This window comes from Vicugna pacos, chromosome 11 (genome assembly GCF_048564905.1).
Source record: "Vicugna pacos chromosome 11, VicPac4, whole genome shotgun sequence".
NCBI classification, from domain to species: domain Eukaryota; kingdom Metazoa; phylum Chordata; class Mammalia; order Artiodactyla; family Camelidae; genus Vicugna; species Vicugna pacos.
In genome coordinates this window covers 581,863-598,992 of record NC_132997.1, presented here as the reverse complement: position 1 = coordinate 598,992, position 17,130 = coordinate 581,863, and the positions used below count along the sequence as shown (strand labels likewise).

The window sequence follows — 17,130 nt, the reverse complement described above, 5'->3', positions numbered from 1 at the left end:
AAAATGAACCTACTGAACAAAATGAAAGGCAAAAAATGACAAGGGAAAGCTCTGTGATACATGTTGATGAAGACAAGGGGCTAATGTTCATAATATACATAGAGCTGTCACAAAGCAACAAGAAGCTCCCCCACTTAAATGTTTGCAAAGGACAAAAGGGATCATTCACTTTTTAAAAGTTAGGTGGCTAATGAGTGAAAACTGCTCAATACCACACTGGTCATAAAGGGCAAACTAAAACAATGAAAATCATTTTGCTCATCATATTGGCAAATATTTGTAAAAGATATTCTAGCTAGTGTCCATTTTTGAGACAACAAACTGTGAGCGATCTTTTGGAGGACGACATGTCAATGGATATATAAACCCTGGAAAACGTGTGTACACACAGGCTGAACTTCACTTTTAGGAATCGTTTCATTTACAAAAAGAATCAGTTCAAAAAGATGTACTCATCAGAGCATTTACACAGCACTGTTTACATTGGTGGGAAGAAAACCTGAAGTGGAATCATACCCAGGGATAGAGAATTGGTTACAAAATTTATTCTACATCTTTTCATTCCCCACAGGAGAAGGAATTTCTAGATTCACTTGAAAGGAGCCTGTGATTTATGTAGTTGTCACATCCAAGGACTAAATTTCCAGAAACCTTAACTAAAGGAATACTAATACAAGATCACAGGAATGTTTGTACAAGAAGGATGCCAGTCAGACACCCTTTCTGACAGTGGAAAATGGAGAAAACTTAAGTGTCCACCATCAAGACAATGATGCGGTAAATCACGGTGAGCTGTGGCCACTAAAGTTCCGGTGTTTTGGCGTGGTCCAAGGCCTTGTCCACAGTTCTCTCCCAGGAAAAGGTGTCCTTACACAACAGACCAAACCTGCACATCAGGAGACCACTCTACTCTATCTGAAAGGACCGGATGAGTCTGGAGGGAGAGGACGTCTGTGATATATACCTTAGTGAATAAACCGAGCTGCAGAAAACATATAGTATGGCCTTATTTTTCAATAAAGCTTATATACACACACATATACATAGATTTCTCATATACGTTTATGTATGTGTATATATATATGACATAGGCCTAAAGGTCATGAAATATATACTCCACATTGTCAGCAGTTTTTACTCTCAGGAAACAAGGGGAAGGGAAGTAGGGGACATTCGGTACCACCACAGTTCTCTTTTCAGTATTCCAGTTAAGTTTACTTGGAATTTAAAAGTTTACTTAAGTCCAAAGTAAAATGGACAGGGATTCCACAACACAGAATGCTATAATGGTCATTAAAAATCATGCCAGCAGAGATAGAATACTGTAAAAAAAATTGTAATAAGCCGAATGGAAAATGGAGGTCTCCATACAGCAAACAGGCACACAGTGCTCGCTGGTTTTTATGACAGAGTTAATACACACTGATGAAAAGAACAGAAAATAGATTTTAAAGTGTTGATTATTATCTCTGAATACTGGGAACAGGATAGACCCTTTTGACCCTTTTTTCAGACTTTTATACTTAATACACATTATTTTTCATCTGAAAAATGCATTTATAGATGTCTAGTACCACACATTGGAAAAAATACATGAGTACTTACAGAAACAAATAACTAGGAGACACCGCAGCACCATCACACAGTGCAGAATGGGTGATCCTGAATAACACCACGCAGTTACATAAGGACCCAAAAAGTGAAAGCACCCGCTGTAACAGGGTGCAGCCCCCTTCTATTTGTCAGTTGTGTCTTCAGGGCTGAGGCAGTTCTGAGCACGGTCAGTGTCAGTGCTGGTGTCTGGATGGATGCCACTGGAGGTGAGGGCACCTGCAAGCCGAGAGGAAGAACAGAAATCATCCTCTGCTTTTTCTGTCTTGTTCCTTTTTCACTTTTAAAGAGAGGCGGAAATAAGATAAACTGAATCTTCCCTACTGAAATTTCAGTAAACAGCTTTATATTGTTCACAACTTATATTCTGCCTATAACTGTCTTTTCAACAAACCATTATATTTATTAAATGTTAATTAACTCAGGTAATTAACTACCTGTTGAAACCTATTAAAGAACATAACATGCACTACGTGAAAGCACCACACCTGCAGTGACTAGCACAGCTGTCTTGACGACAGTGCAGTCAGCCCCCACCATCCCGTGGCCCTGAGCTCCTGATGCTGGGAAGAGAGCACGCTGCCGCCTCAGGCGGAGAAATATGGTAAAAGCATTTTCTGAAATCTACAGCACTGACAAAACATAACTGATTAATCCCAGGCTCCTTTGAGGCTGTCATTTTCCGTTTCTGGCCAACACCCGTCAATGAGCAGAACCACCCCATTCCCGAGTCATGGGACTCACGTGGGCAGAAGTTTTGGAGAAATTTCCAGGTATAGAATGTAAACCAACTATACATAAAACTCTGAAAAAGAAAAGATGCAATAGTCTGATTTTGGAAGACACTCAATATATTCTCCTAAGCCTTAGTAGTTGGAAAGGCTGGGCTTCTCCTAAGCCACTTATTTATTTCACAGCCAGTGAGCATCTCCCACAAACCCTGCTTCCCTGTGTGTGCTGGGAGCCTCAGGCACATTGATGCTGTCTATCTTATAAGTCACAAGGCAGAGGCGTGTGTCTCACGCCTGCAACTCTCACACAGGCTCAACTCCGAGCCTCAATTTGTGAACTTGGCCCCATTTTCTCACCTGTTTATTTGGTATCTGTTCTTCTGTAAGCTGCCTGAAATGCTTCTTGAAACAAGTCAGAAGAATGAGTGGGTAGAGAAATGGACAGATGGACAGGTGAGAGATGGGCAGACAAATAGTGAGACTCCAAGAGAAGGGGAGCAAACAAAATTTCCTATGCAAAACCCTCTTCTAGTCAAGGAAGAAAACCACCACAAAGAAGTGTGAAGAGGCATGTGGCTTAGGACTGTTTCCTGGATTCCATGAAACGTCACACCAAGAGATGAGAGGGTAAAAGTATAAATAATAAAAGAAAAAAGCATGCATGTTTGAAAAATATATCTACATTTAGTACTTTCTAAAGAATAGATTCAAATCATCAAGGCCCAATAACCCAATCCTTGGGTATTTACAGAAGTGAGAATCCCTTCTCCAATCAGCAAGGCATCCATTCGGAGCACTGAGAGTCTACACGGTGTGGTCATAAAGGCGTCACCGCAAAAGCTGTGCTATCCTGCACTTGCGAGGAATGAGCAGGTGTGCTCGGGCTGCCCACTCGCATCATTTACACCCCACAGCACCTCTACAGGGTAGGGATGCCTAGTGAGCCCCGTCTCTGCAGGACAGAAAACCAGTCCTGGAGAGGCTAAGCTGATCTACCAGTTCTCCATCTCCCAATACTTGTCACTCCAGAGCAGGACTCGAACTCGGACCCACGTTTGTAACCACAGTACTACCGTACTTTATGTGCTTTTTGTGTGTATAATACATTTGTTTCTGGCATGAAAGGGTATTTAATAAATGATTGGTTGTCTTGTCTATCTCATTATCTCACAATCTTTATATTTTTGAATTGTACACTTCCCCTGGAGAAATGAACGGAAAGAGCGGTGGTCAGAATGAGGTGGGGCTCCATTCTTTATCTGTTACCTCATCTCATCCAAGTCCCCAAGCAGGGAGAAGGAGCAAATGTTCTCTTCATCATTTAAAGAGAGGGCTCCAGTGATGGTGATTTACTCAACTCCAAAACTAAGTCTGGGGGAAGGGCACATGCAGCAACGAGTACAGTATCACCTGTAGGAAAGCAAAAAGAGCTCAGGGGATGGTCAATGGGTCAGCCTGATTTAATTTCAATCGATAATACAATAACACACTCTAAAAATACTAGCATGCAACGGATTTGATCTTTCTTGACATCAAGCAAGTTTCCACAGCCCACATGTAACATTATCATGAACTAGTGAAAGGATGAGTCCACAGACAAGAAAAATCAATGCCACAGGCAGGCTGAAACCCAGGCTGGAAGAAAGGAAGGGAAAGGGCATAGTTAAGAAGAGGGGAAAGTCTGGGAAAAAGACATCATCACAAGGACTCTCAAGCATCATCCAGCAATCATATAATCATTCTTTCAAGAGAGAATTACTTAGGTCCTATTTTGTGCGAGATTTTACAAAGGGCAGAGAGACCCCAGCGTCCATGGTGGCAGCAATTTGCGGGGCTATAGTACAATTCAAATCCCGGTAACTTGCAACTTGTACTCAGTATAAAGGGAAAAAAATAAAGTAAAATAATACTATGTAAACCCTACACATTGCTGAAAAAAAATTAAAGAACACCTAAATACCTGGACACACAACGCAGATTCCTGGATCAGATCACAACATTCCTGGGATGGCAGTGGTCCCCAGAGCGATGCAAACATACAACGTGGTCTCGATCACAATCCCAGCGGGCTCCTCTGCAGAAACTGACTAGCTGCTGCTACAATTCCTATGGGAATTTGAGGGTCTCAGTAACCAAAACTTACTTGAAATAGAAGAACAACGTGAGAGGACTTGTAATTCTCAATTTCAAACCTTACAGCTGTATCTCCAAGTGAGATTAGAGGCCATTTTTAAGTTATTATTTTGTTTATCCTTATTTTCTAAATTCTGTACAATGAATATACCTGTTAGAATAAGAAAAATAAAAAGTTAGGTATCTTTTAAAACTTGCACACCGATTCATTTATTGGGAAAAAATTATTTTAACTATAAAGAAGTAAACATATATCTAGTGAAAAAGGACTACTTAAAAACAAGCGTGCATTTACAATTTTCATACATTGAAAACTGAAAAGCACAAACACATCAAGTTTCTTGGGAGACTCGTGAAACATATTAATAATTATTTTCAAAAATTCTAATTGAAAAATGAAAACTCAAGAAAGGGAAATTCGTGATTGATAGGCAACTGCGAACACGTGGAGAGCAAAGGCCTTGAAATCACTGTTCCTTTAACTCTGCTACTAGCTCAATACGAGAGGAAATTCCTCACTGAGGGGACAGTGGAATCCCATGCATAAGATAGGATACACAGTACAAACTGCAGTAGTATCGGGAGTGAATATGTTAGAAGAATTCTGAAGTTACAACATTGCTGAAAAACTATAAAAACACTGACAGACAGATTAAAACACACAGTCATACATATTATATAGAAACATGAACTCTGCTCCCATGTTGCATAGAAATACAAACATATTTGTTCATTTATGGGCACTGATTACTTTATCCCAGGTAGAATATTTCAACTAAAACAAATAATCAATATTACACTCCTATTGTCAAATGTACTTGATAAGTTACTCTGCTATGTAACCATATGTGTCTAAGATAGATCTAAAATTAATGAAAAAGAGCTTTGTATGGTTTCTTGAATTCTTCTCAAAATTCCAAGCTTAATTTTAAAATAGATCTGAGCAGTATTTCTATATTATCTTTTCCCTTGTGAAATGAACAACACAGTCTTTTTTCAAATTTCTGTCCTTACAATGATTCACGAGCACATTATCCTCACAAAACTGCTGGACAGCAGAGCACTATCCAGACACTGTGACCAAATAAATGAAACACAAGGAAGAGAGTGACCCTATTCTGGAGGGCTTATAGTCTGTGTCAACACTGGGGTTTTTACTTGATTGGTTTGATTGGGTAGCAAAATAAAATCAATCAAGTACTTTCTTCTTTGAGCATTCTATAAGTCATGACTGTTTTTAGTGTCATTAGCAGGAAAGACTTAAGCATGACTTGGTTAGGTCAACTAGCAACAATCATCACTGGAGAGTGAGTAATAAAGAAGTTAACTGATAGCAATGCTTCTGCCTACATGAGACCTAAAATAAATCTACACTGACATCTGAAAGGAAAATAAGGAGATGAGGTCCCCAATGAGAAAACAAACTAACAAGAAATCAAAAAAGGAAAGATGTATTCATTAACGATTCCAGGCAGTAGTGGAGCATGGTGGTGAAGATCACAGATGCTGGGGACAAACATGAGGGTCTGAACTCCCACAGCACTGGGTAGCTGTGACACTGATATTTCAGGGAAATTTTCTGCATCTCAGTCTCCTATCCATAGACTGGGGACAACAACCGTACCCATCTCCTAGAATGTTCCTACAAATTTAGATATTTTATACATAAAATTTAAAATAAAATACTTCAGATTTTAAATAATACCCCAAAAGCAGAAGGAACAAAGAAAACAGAGATAAATTGGAGTTCATCAAAATTTAAAATTTGCTTCAAAGGGAACCATACAGAAAGTGAAAAAACAACACACTGGAGAAAATTTTTTCAAATCACTTATCTGGTAAGGAATTTGTATCTCCAAATGAAGAAAAAACAACCCTACAACTCAACAATAAAAAGGCAACTCAATTAAAAGGTTAATAAAGGATCTGAGAAGGTATTTTTCAAGAAAAATATAGAAATGTCAAATAAGCACAATGAAATGATGTTCAATAGCATTAGCTGTAAGCGAAATCAAGTCAAAACCACTAGGAGAAACAGCTTCACACTCACAACAATAGGTTATAATAAAAAAAAAAGGGTAACAAGCACTAATGAGGACACAGTGGAAGCGGAGCGCACAGCCATTGCTGGTGAGGACGTAACACAGCGTGGCCACTTTGGAAAACAGCCTGGCAGGGCCTCAGAGACTTGAACATTTGGTTTCTGTCTGACCCAGCAATTCTGCTCTCTGGGCACACACGTAAGAGAACATAAAACAGATATCGACATAAAAAATCCCACATGAGTGTTCACGGCGACATTACTCATCACAGACAAAAAGCAGAAACAACCCAAATGCCTATCACCTGGTAAATGGGTAAACAGAGGGGCCCAGCCATACAGTGGAAAGTTATTCAGCAATAGCAAAGAATAGAATAGTGACTCAGGCCACAACATGGACAAACATTGAAAACGTTACTGAGTGTGAAAGAAGTCAGTCACAATAGACGGTTCCACTTACATGAAGTGACTCGATTTACATGAAATGTCCAGCACAGGCAAATCCACAGAGAGAAAAGTGGCTCCTTAGGGCTGGGGGAGGATGGGGAAGATGGGAATGTCTGCTTATGTATACGGGGCTTCCTGTTGGAGGGATGAAAATGCTCTAAGATTGACTGGGATGCACAATTCTGGGCATAGAGTAAAAACCGCTGTACATTTTAATGGGTGAATTGTATTAAAACTGTTAAGAACAAAAGCATCTCGGGCCAGTACCTTCCATTGTAAATGCAAATTGCTAAATTTTATTAGAGGAAAAAGAAACTGCCCTCAGCATGAAAGCAGGAGATTAGCAAATGTGAGTTAACCAAAATTGGACAAGAGCATTTCACTTGAAACAGTTGCTGAGTGTACACGAAATATTCAGAAATAGGAAAATCACCTTGACATCACGAAGAACATTCTGCTTCAAATGCAGATCAAGAATTCGGCAAGCCCAGCTGCCAGAAATGACCAGAGAAGAATCCTGGTTCATAAAACTAGCACCAGAGCCAACAAGGAATTGGTGGTGAGGAAAGTAGGTGGCGAATATCTGGAACAGTTTGCTGCAAATAATTTCTCCACCGAAAATATAAAAATAAAATGAAAGTGATGAAATGGTCTGTTGACATCACGTGAATGGGCTTCCTTCGGTGCTCGACTCTTCTGTAACCCAGACTGAGAGATTCAGGAGAATCAGCATGGCTCCTGGGGGTCCCCAAAGGACTGCCCACCAGCACACTGACCACCATCACATCTACCAGGGTTGAATTGCAGTGAAGAGACCAAGTTCTGAAAGGTACAGGAAATGTTGACAAGGGAAGAAAACGCTGAGGTCAGTCCTGGGACAGAGGCCCGCTGAGCAGAGGCCAGAAGGCTGCAGGTGAACTGCTGTAGCCCTGGGGCAGGAAGGGATCACGGGGGAGCATATCTCAATTCTCTTCTCTCTCTCCCTCCAGTAGGAGAGCTAAAGCCTGCATCCTCCTCACATGGAACTGTGGGTTCTGGCTGGCGGAAGTCTTACAGACACGGAATGATTATTCAAGACTCTGTGGAAAAAGTCAAGAAATCGAGAGGGAGTAGGGAGCCATCTCCATGAGCCTCTCAAATGTTCCCATATTTATTGTGTATAATCAAAGGGAAAATTCGTTAACAGTTGTGAGAGAGTAAGGAGGAAATTCGGGAAAGACAGGATGAGGCAGAGATTGTAGAATACACAATGAGTACAAAGGATTAGTGTATCTTTAGGGAAGTCATGGGTGAGGGGAACAAGATACATTTTTTATATGTTCATTACAAAGCAGACCACCAGACCAGCCAGGTCCTTGTTTTGGGGATTATAGACTATCTAACAGCACACAAGCCCAGCGTTTATAGCTGAGGGTCTCGGTCCTTGGTTTGCAACCAGCAGAGTGCTATCTCAAACCTCAACTACACAAGCAAAGCATTGTCTCTGCTTTTTAAGGCAACGAGACTGGAGTGAGGATGCACCGGCACTTGCTTGCAAAGCAGTATCAAAGCATATTTTTTCTTCTTAAAGTTCAGAGGCGACTGGGCTCTGTTATAAATTGTTAACCCAAACATGGGCTCCCACATGGAACCATTATGGAGGACACCCTAGGATGACAAATCCTGGATGTGGGTCTTTTCCTGCCATCTTCAGCCACTCTAGCAGGGTCTAGGCACATCCGAGATTAACGATCCTACGGAACCACCCACTCTCTTAACTCCTGGTGCTTGAAACTTAATTTTAGCTCTACACAACTTTCCGTAGAAAAGTTTCAGAAATAAAAGATATAATATTCCTTTTATATCTCATCATATTACTGATTTTTCTGATTGCTCTATGCTGCTTCTACTTGGTAAAACACCTCATTCTGCAGGTGAATTCAGTAATTTCCATTGTGCATTTCTAGCCAGTTTGGGCTCGCTAACTTCTATTGGTCAAATATCGATACACTTAATTGATTTCTTTGTTTATCAATTTCAGCCAGGTGGAGAGGGATTGTCACTCGTTTCCTCAGCTCAACCTCAACTCTTTTCTCATCAACTCAGGCCTCCTGAAAACAAAACAAAGTATTTGTTTCCCTTCTACTCTTTCCACAAACCCAACAGGAAACATCAGCCTGGAGAAAGAATTCAACACAAATGTTAAAACAAAAATCTATAAACCTGAAGCAACTCCATCTCCGAATCATGATACACAATGACATGAGAGTAATTGTGTCAGCCACAAAGCATGAGGGAGCCTGACTACCTGATTCCTATTCTTCAAAGGAAGGAAGGAAGGTTTTCGTATTTTTTATTATCATTCTTGGTCATTGTTTCTGATTATGCCAAAAAATAGTTTATGAAATAATTATGCACTGCAATAACAGATTTTTAATGTATCAATTTTAGAAGGCATTCAGAGGGGATAGGAAAACCCACCTCTGTAAAACATGCAAAATTTCTTCCCCTGTTAAGAACACGAATACAAATTGCAACAGAGAATTCAAATTCTTGTGGAGAGGAGCAAAAGCCACAGAATCAAAGCAAAGTAATTACAATGAGTCAATTTAAAATTCACTGGACAAACATGCTCAATGCAAACAAATAATTTCAAAGGCACACTGAAAACCATTCACTTAATGATCTGCAGGCTAGAGGAAGAATTTCCCTCTTTAACAGACAACAGAAATCATTAGGGTGCCCCACCAAACCTGGAGCAGAGAACAATCAGGTTTTTAACAGTTCTGATAAATCAGCATGTTCTAAAGATCAAAATCCAGAAATTTTAAACATTCATTCAAACCACAATGAAACAAGCACTTAAAGAAAAAAAAACACAAAGAAACTAATCACAGAGATCATTTAGATAGATCAATGAGAATTTCTTGTACCGCTGGAAGAAAGAACAGGCTATAACCTTTTACTTGAAAAATAAAACTTCTTTTAAAGGTAAATGCTAAAACACATTTCATCATTCATGTTGCCTTAAAAAATCTGAGGTATTTGTATCTGATCAGAAAAGCAATTCTGAGTAATAGTATGTTACAATTCAGTGCCAGTTTGCTTTAGAAGAAAAGAGAAAAGTTACTGTTTCTCATTCTGCACAAAGTTTAAAGTACCTCCCTGCCTCTATCTCCTCCATTTCCTAAGCTCAATCTCCCTAATCTTTCTGAAACAAGTATGAGAAAGTCTTATTCCCAATATGCCAAATGAAAAAAGAATATCAATTTATTAGTGTAAATATATGCCTACACCTTGAAATGTAGGCGAAAGTTATCAGAAGTCTATATGGAACTTCTTTCTACCTTCCTGAAATCACACACACCAACGTTCACACAGACACAGACACATACCCCCTGGATTACTGGGCACTTCACAAGCTTAGTACTTACAACTTGTAGAAGATAACTTTGTAGTTAATTTAAAATACAAATCTGTTAGCTTTTGAAAGTCTTCATCATCTGCTAAAGCATCTAAATATCAAAGAGACCCAATTAGCCTTCTCTGTAGAATGTAATTTCCTTTGATGGCAAAACAGACCCTAGGAATTACTGGATTAAAGATTCGTGTTTATCACTACCTATGATCGTTTTTAAGCACATTAACAGATTCAGAAATGTATGTCTCATCAACATTTATTCCTATAGAAATAGCATACGTGTTCAATTGTCTATACAGTGACTAGTTCCCATGATGGTGTTTAAGAGCTATTTTGTGTATAGCAATATTTATATTCAAGTGCAGAAAAGGAGGGTGTGTATTACTCAGTTGTAGAGCACCGGATTAGCATGCACAATGTCCTGGCTTCAGTCCCCAGTACCTCCAATAAAATAAATAAACTAAGTGCATATTTAAAAATAAGAATAAACACAGGGAAATATACACAAAATGTTATGATAAATCACAGAGAAAAAATGTGACAATGAGTGTGTATATGTCCATGAATGACTGAATCATTGTGCTGAACACTGGAATTTGACCCAACACTGTAAAATGATTATAAATCAATAAAAAATGTTAAAAAAATAAAAATAAAAATAAATAAATAAAGTTGCAAAACAAAAAAAAATAAGAATAAAGTTACAAAAAAATGCAGACTAAAACCCACTGCAACCTAGGTGCTACAATTATACTAAAAAAACAAGTGTTTCTATCAAATATTCACTATGTGCCAATCACAGAGACAACCACAAGTCACACCTGAAGCATCACGTGTGATTCTCAACAACCCTACTAAGTAGACACGGATGAGAAACCCGGCTATGCGGATGAGGAGACGGAGCTCGGAGGAGCCGGGGACGCTGACCGTCCTGCTCCGTGTGACACCGCGTCAGCCCAGGGCAAGCACTGACAGTGCTGCACTGAGGGGACACCCAGCTGCATGGACCCTTGGGGTACTGGGGCGTCCCAGGAAACACTAAAAATTTTTCAGTGAAAAACCAGCTAAAATATATTACACTGTGCCGCATCCCTTAAACAGGGAACGTGAATGAGACCTTTTTGTTGCCTCCGTGTCCTTTCTGCCATCATCAGTTACTTGCCCTCACAGCGCGACCAGTGATGATCTGGATCCCATATGAAGTGCACTCAGATGGCAGAGCTTTTAAAGCTGTTTTATGAAGTTTGTAAGACTCTGTCTATGCTTCACAGTGGCGGTCAGCCATCACTTCTCACCAGTGTGGACGTACCACCTGAAATCATTCCTTTCTGCTTTTTAAAATCCCTTCATCTACTCCAGACTTTTCAACAGCAAAGAAGCAGCTCAACCACAGACACTGGATAGCTTTTCAACAAATGGACTCGAACAGCCCATCTGACTACCTGGAAGCCCTTGTCTTCTATTAAACCCACTTCCAGGCACTTCATCATTTTCTGATTGGTGGACTCGGCCTCTGACTGGCCTACTCAGAGAGCTCCCAACCTCACATCCAGGGGTGGGAGAGGACCCTGCTGTTGGGGGTAATCAGTGAGGAAGGTGGACATCCTTCAGCCACGTCTGCACGGGTAGAAGTGCCACAGCGTGCTCAGAAATTATACCGTCATCACCCCTGGGCTCCCATGGACTGGTTTCACATTAACCAAACCCATGAGACACTGATGCAAGAAAACCAGAAACTTAGCTTATTAATGTAACAGAAGACGTGAATCTATGAACCAGACTGAAATATCAGAGTTCAACCATGAGTACATTTTCTCCTCCACGGCCCAATCACGGGCAGGCAGTCACATGGCAAGCATGGACAGAAACGGAGCAGGAAAGGTTTCTAGATTAACTCAATGGACTAAATTTCTATTATACGAACAGATCTACTGCCCAGAAGACAATTAACGCCAATCACGGTGCACTCTCCGTGGACAGTGGCAAGACATGACAATGAGCACCCGTGTAACTCTCCTTTCCCTGTCCTTTATTGGCTAACTGATGCACAGAGGTACAAAGATTCAGGGATGCTGATAACGCTAAACACCCAAAGCCCATCTCTGGGAGCATCAAAACCAGACAGCCAGGGTTTAAATACCAGCTCTGCCAATTACTAGTTCTGTGATTTTGCCAACTTACTTACCCTCTGTGTGCCTCAATGTCCACACTGTAAAACTGGGATAATAATCAAACCTTCCTTACTCGCTTGTTGAGAAGATTGAAGGATTCATTTCTGTAAAACACTCAGAAAAGAATGTAGCACATTTTGGGTGTTCAACTAATGTCAACTTAATATCAAAGTGATTTACAAGTCTCCCCTCTAATCATCTTATGTGTTTCCTGGCTAGCCTAAGTCCCAAAGAACATCCTTATTTCTCCTTTTATAAACTCTTGGGGAGTACCCTTATGATCCATCCAACCACCTGTTTAAACTGAGGGAGGGGATGCCTCCTAACCACTCCTCTGGGCCATGGAGTGTGCTTCTCCCTTCACACCCCTGGCCCCTGGCCCACAGTTACCACTCATCACACTAACAGAGTAAGGTGTGAGTCCGGGGAGACAAGTGGGGCATGTGAAACCCTTCCTTTCACTCCAGTGTTGGTCACCATTGGGAAGCACCTGGGATGCTCAGCTCCATGGCAGGAAAGCCCTATGCATGAAGGGGCACGTCCTCTCAAGGGAAGGCTCGCTGTGGCCCAGAGCTTCATGGGACAGGGTGAGTCTCTACTTCTGGGACACAGTATCATGACACGCATTTTCCCACAGCCTTGAAGTTCATGGAGAATGTGGCTTCATCAGTAACAAAGAAGACATTTATCGCCTGTCTACTCTTTTGTGTCATCTCTCAGTTGGCTGCTGGAGACAACATGAGTATAAGTATTGCATCTCCTTAAGCCCCAAAATATATGAAGTAACAAATAATTCTGTGGCTTAACATTGGTTCAGGGTGACTGTGTAACAGTTTTGACTCTGCTGATGCTAAATTATGGGTATAGGAACTATGGAACCTCCTCAAATATCTTTCATCATAAAAACAGCTCTTCTTATTTTCCTGTATATTCCTGTCTTCACCTCAAAGAGCAGATACTATAAATTCCTGATGTAGGATGAGGCTGCCGCCACAAACTGACTCAGCTTGAAATTAATATCCAAGATGAAGCAGCGGATACACGTAAATATTCACGATTGTCAACTCTGCTCACGGGTCTGGGCCCGTCACTGCCTGAACGGGTGTGAAATCCCCACCCGTGTCTGGGAGAGAAGCGCGGCTCTTCCCCAGCTGACCCAGGCTTCACGGGCTATTTCCCCCCACAGACTGGCTTCAACGATTAAAAGCTCTCAAGGTTTTTACACCATGCAAAACTAAAAGACATTTCTGCAAATGGAGCACTTCTCAGGCTTAAATCTTTTTTTGCCTAAATCACCCAGGGGGAAAAAAGAAACATGACTCTGCAAAGTCTCTGACCCTCACCACTCACAGGAGTAGAACGGCCACAGCAGAAGATGGCTCTTCACATTGCAGGATGAGAACAAAATAAAGACGCCCCAACAGGCACTCCCAGAGACAGCGCTCAGCAGTCTTCTGCACAATCACGGTTGTGCAGCCCTCATCACCTTCTATTTCCAGAACACTTCATCAGCCCAAAAGAATCCCCCTATCACTAGCATTCACTCCCTAATCCCCCTCCACTCAGCCCCTTCCAACCATCACCTGCTCTCTGCCTCTGCATGTGCCTATTCTGGGCATTTCAGATCACTGAAATCAACAATTTGTGACCGTTTGTGTCTGCTTCCTTTCAAGTAACAAGCTGTTATCAAGGCTTGTATATTTTGAAGTGGTATCAGTATCTCTTTCTTTTTTTTTTTTTTTGAAAACTTTAAAGATTATTAGAAGGTGGTAAGTACTATCAAAAAGAGTAGAGTGGAGCATAAGTGATTGGGTTTCAAACGGAAAAGTGTGGGTTGAACAGTCAGGGTGGACTTCCAAAAACAGGTGGCCTTTTTCATTTTCCTCTTTTTTTTTTCTTTTTAATTCGTTCTTACGTGTGAATAATGTTCCACTACATGGAGATACTACATTCTGTTCATCCATTCAGCAGCTATTTATGGACGAGGTCCAGAAAAATGAGTGTAAGAGGTGACTAGCATGGATGGCCTTTAAGCAAAGGGCAAAATGTGCTTTCAAAAAAAGCCAACAAACAGAGGCACAAGGAAATTCAGTGCGTTTCTGAGCAAAGTGCTTGCTTGCTTCGGCAGGACTACCGTGCAGGACTGTGGTGGATATTGGCAGGAGTCATGGTGTGGGAGTCACCTGAGAAGACACCCTACTGCAAGTAGCTCAGCCAATTCTCCTCCCTCATCCTGTATTGTTAGAGCAATGTTTCTAGGTTACTCTTATTTCAAGTAATAGCACTTTAACTGCACATCTGATCATCTCCATCAGACCACCTTACCTCCAAGCCACAGAAAATCATTCACAGTCCGGAGCAGCTCCAGGACATAATGGTGACGGATTAGGGAGTCCTGCAGCATTCCAGCCTGCAGGCACAAACCCCACATGTGCCCTGGTGATGTCCAGAAAATAAAATGCATGGAAATATCTCACTGTTTGTACACGACATCTGCCCTCAAATTGCCCGAAAATCATGCTGGCAAAGCACTACTCAACTCTCTCACTACAAAAAAAAAAAAAAAAAAGCTAAGAAGGCAAATTTAGGCTCTTGCATTGAAAACCAGCAACCATCACTGCCAGTATCTGAGCTGGAATGCTCCTGACTTCGAAAACCACTGCGCAGTTACTTTTCAAGCGTGAAACTCATAGATGTATTCCACGTAGATGATATTGCAGTAGGATTTTTCTTTTCAAAATTTCCACTTGCAACATTAGCACAAGAAAGTTTATGTTTAGGCTTTAAAAAAAATCAATTATCCTCCACTTTCTTAATTTTGAACTTATTATTATTTTATCAATTGAGCTATGCTACGTATTATAAACCGTTTGATTTCTGAAAACAAGACCTTTATGACCTCAATATTTCAGAGAAAACTTTAACGATTCTTTGAGAGGTGGGGCCTGGGGCGCCCACTAACAGCTCTTTAAATACTGACAAGGATGTGCTATTAAGTAATGCAAAGGCTCTAACTCCACATTAGCTCAGAAAGCAAAGAAACTACACCAAAGACTTCCTTAAATATTTTATATATTCCTATTCTTTTGAATATTAAATTTCTTAAAAGATATGATTTTTTTGAAAAAGAAAACAGCTGTATTAAATTTCCTCTCACCAAGAAAGCAATCTTTATGAAGAAAAAAACCCCTGTGGAAATCGAAATGCCAGGACGTTTCTATCTAAGTGAACATCCAGATCTGAACACAAACCTAAATCCTATCAGATCTCACTCGAAGGAGCTCAACAAAGGCCTGGGCAACTCTGGAAATTAGCTCTTTTGTTCCAAATGTTGGCTGAGCTAAGATCATCACACTAGGCAGGGAAGGAGAGAAGAGGACAGTCCACCTGGCGGCCTCCATCCGTTTTCTTCCAGGCACAAAGTGCCTCTAGGGCGGCCCGCTAACAAGCCCCCATAAGAAAAGCCGGCATCCACACTGCCCCTGATGTCCTCAAGAAGCCCCGATGCCCATATCCCAGCCTGTGAATGGTCTTCTACTGAACCCCCATTTGGTGGCACCCACCCCCTCTTCGCCGCTACACAAACACACAGAGCCACGGCAGCCTTCCCAAATCACAAATTTGATTAGATCAACCCCCACTTCAAATGCTTCAGAGGCTCCCTGTTAGAGTTCTAGCCCCACCCCAGACCCTGCTCGCCCAGCCTCACCTAAGTACACAGGTCCTCAGTGACCTCAGTGGCCCCCTGACCTGCTCCTACTTCCCACTTGCTCCAGTCTCATTTTGACTGTTTCCCAAGGAAGCCTTCCCTCCCTCCAAACTCCACAATTTGTTCCTCTCTTCCTAGAACATTCTAGGCTAAGTCAACTTCTGACAATGCTAAGCTCTCAAGAAGCAAATACATTTAGCTTAATAAAGTGGCTACACTCTGTCTCCACTAGACTCACAGAAGTGCACGTGTAATGAATAAATGAATGACGGGTTGGGTCTCAAAGGGACAGACATACATGCTCTCTCCTGTCCCGACCCATCTGTCTGTAGAATATCAGAAGCAAAACCAGAAGTACCTTTCCTGAGGGTCACTTCTGTTGACACCCTTCACTGCCTACTGTGTCAGTTCTAGTAAAACTCAGCTTATTCCAAAGCCCTACATCGCGGACTCTTTCCAGTGTCCTCCCCAGCAGGGGCTCCCTCCACCCTGGACCACACAGGGCACTCTCCCCGGGTCCCCACGCCAAAAGCCTCCAGGCCTCTGCCCGGGCTGCACCTGTGACCTGAGCCACATTCTTGACTCCTTCTCCTGGCTGACTCTTACTCTGTCCTCACAACTGAATGTAGAGCCCATTTCTTCCAGGAAGTCCTCTTTGATAATGTCCTTTAGGTCTTGTCTTGGCTCTATCTATAGCAGCAGTACATGGTGACCAACTGGGTGTTTGCCCGCTCCTTTGAGACCACGAACCCTTGGGGACCACGTGGGAAGGAGTGAGAGATTACAAGACGGTTGAGGGAAGCAAAAAGCAGAAATCACAGTCCAAGTCCCAAATTCAAGGATACTTTCTCATAAAAAAGTATAAACTATTTCACACGTGTGCAATT

General features: G+C 41.4%; 1 protein-coding gene across 1 annotated transcript in view; it reads right to left on the bottom strand.

Annotated features, from left to right (window-relative positions):
• Positions 1–1,693, bottom strand: part of LOC140699576 (trafficking protein particle complex subunit 9-like) — a 325,083-nt gene extending 323,390 nt beyond the window's left edge. Inside the window, exon 1 of the mRNA XM_072972240.1 lies at positions 1,606–1,693. The gene's annotated coding sequence lies outside the window, so the exon portion shown is untranslated. The remainder of the gene's footprint in view (positions 1–1,605) is intronic.
• Positions 1,694–17,130: the final 15,437 nt, after the last annotated feature.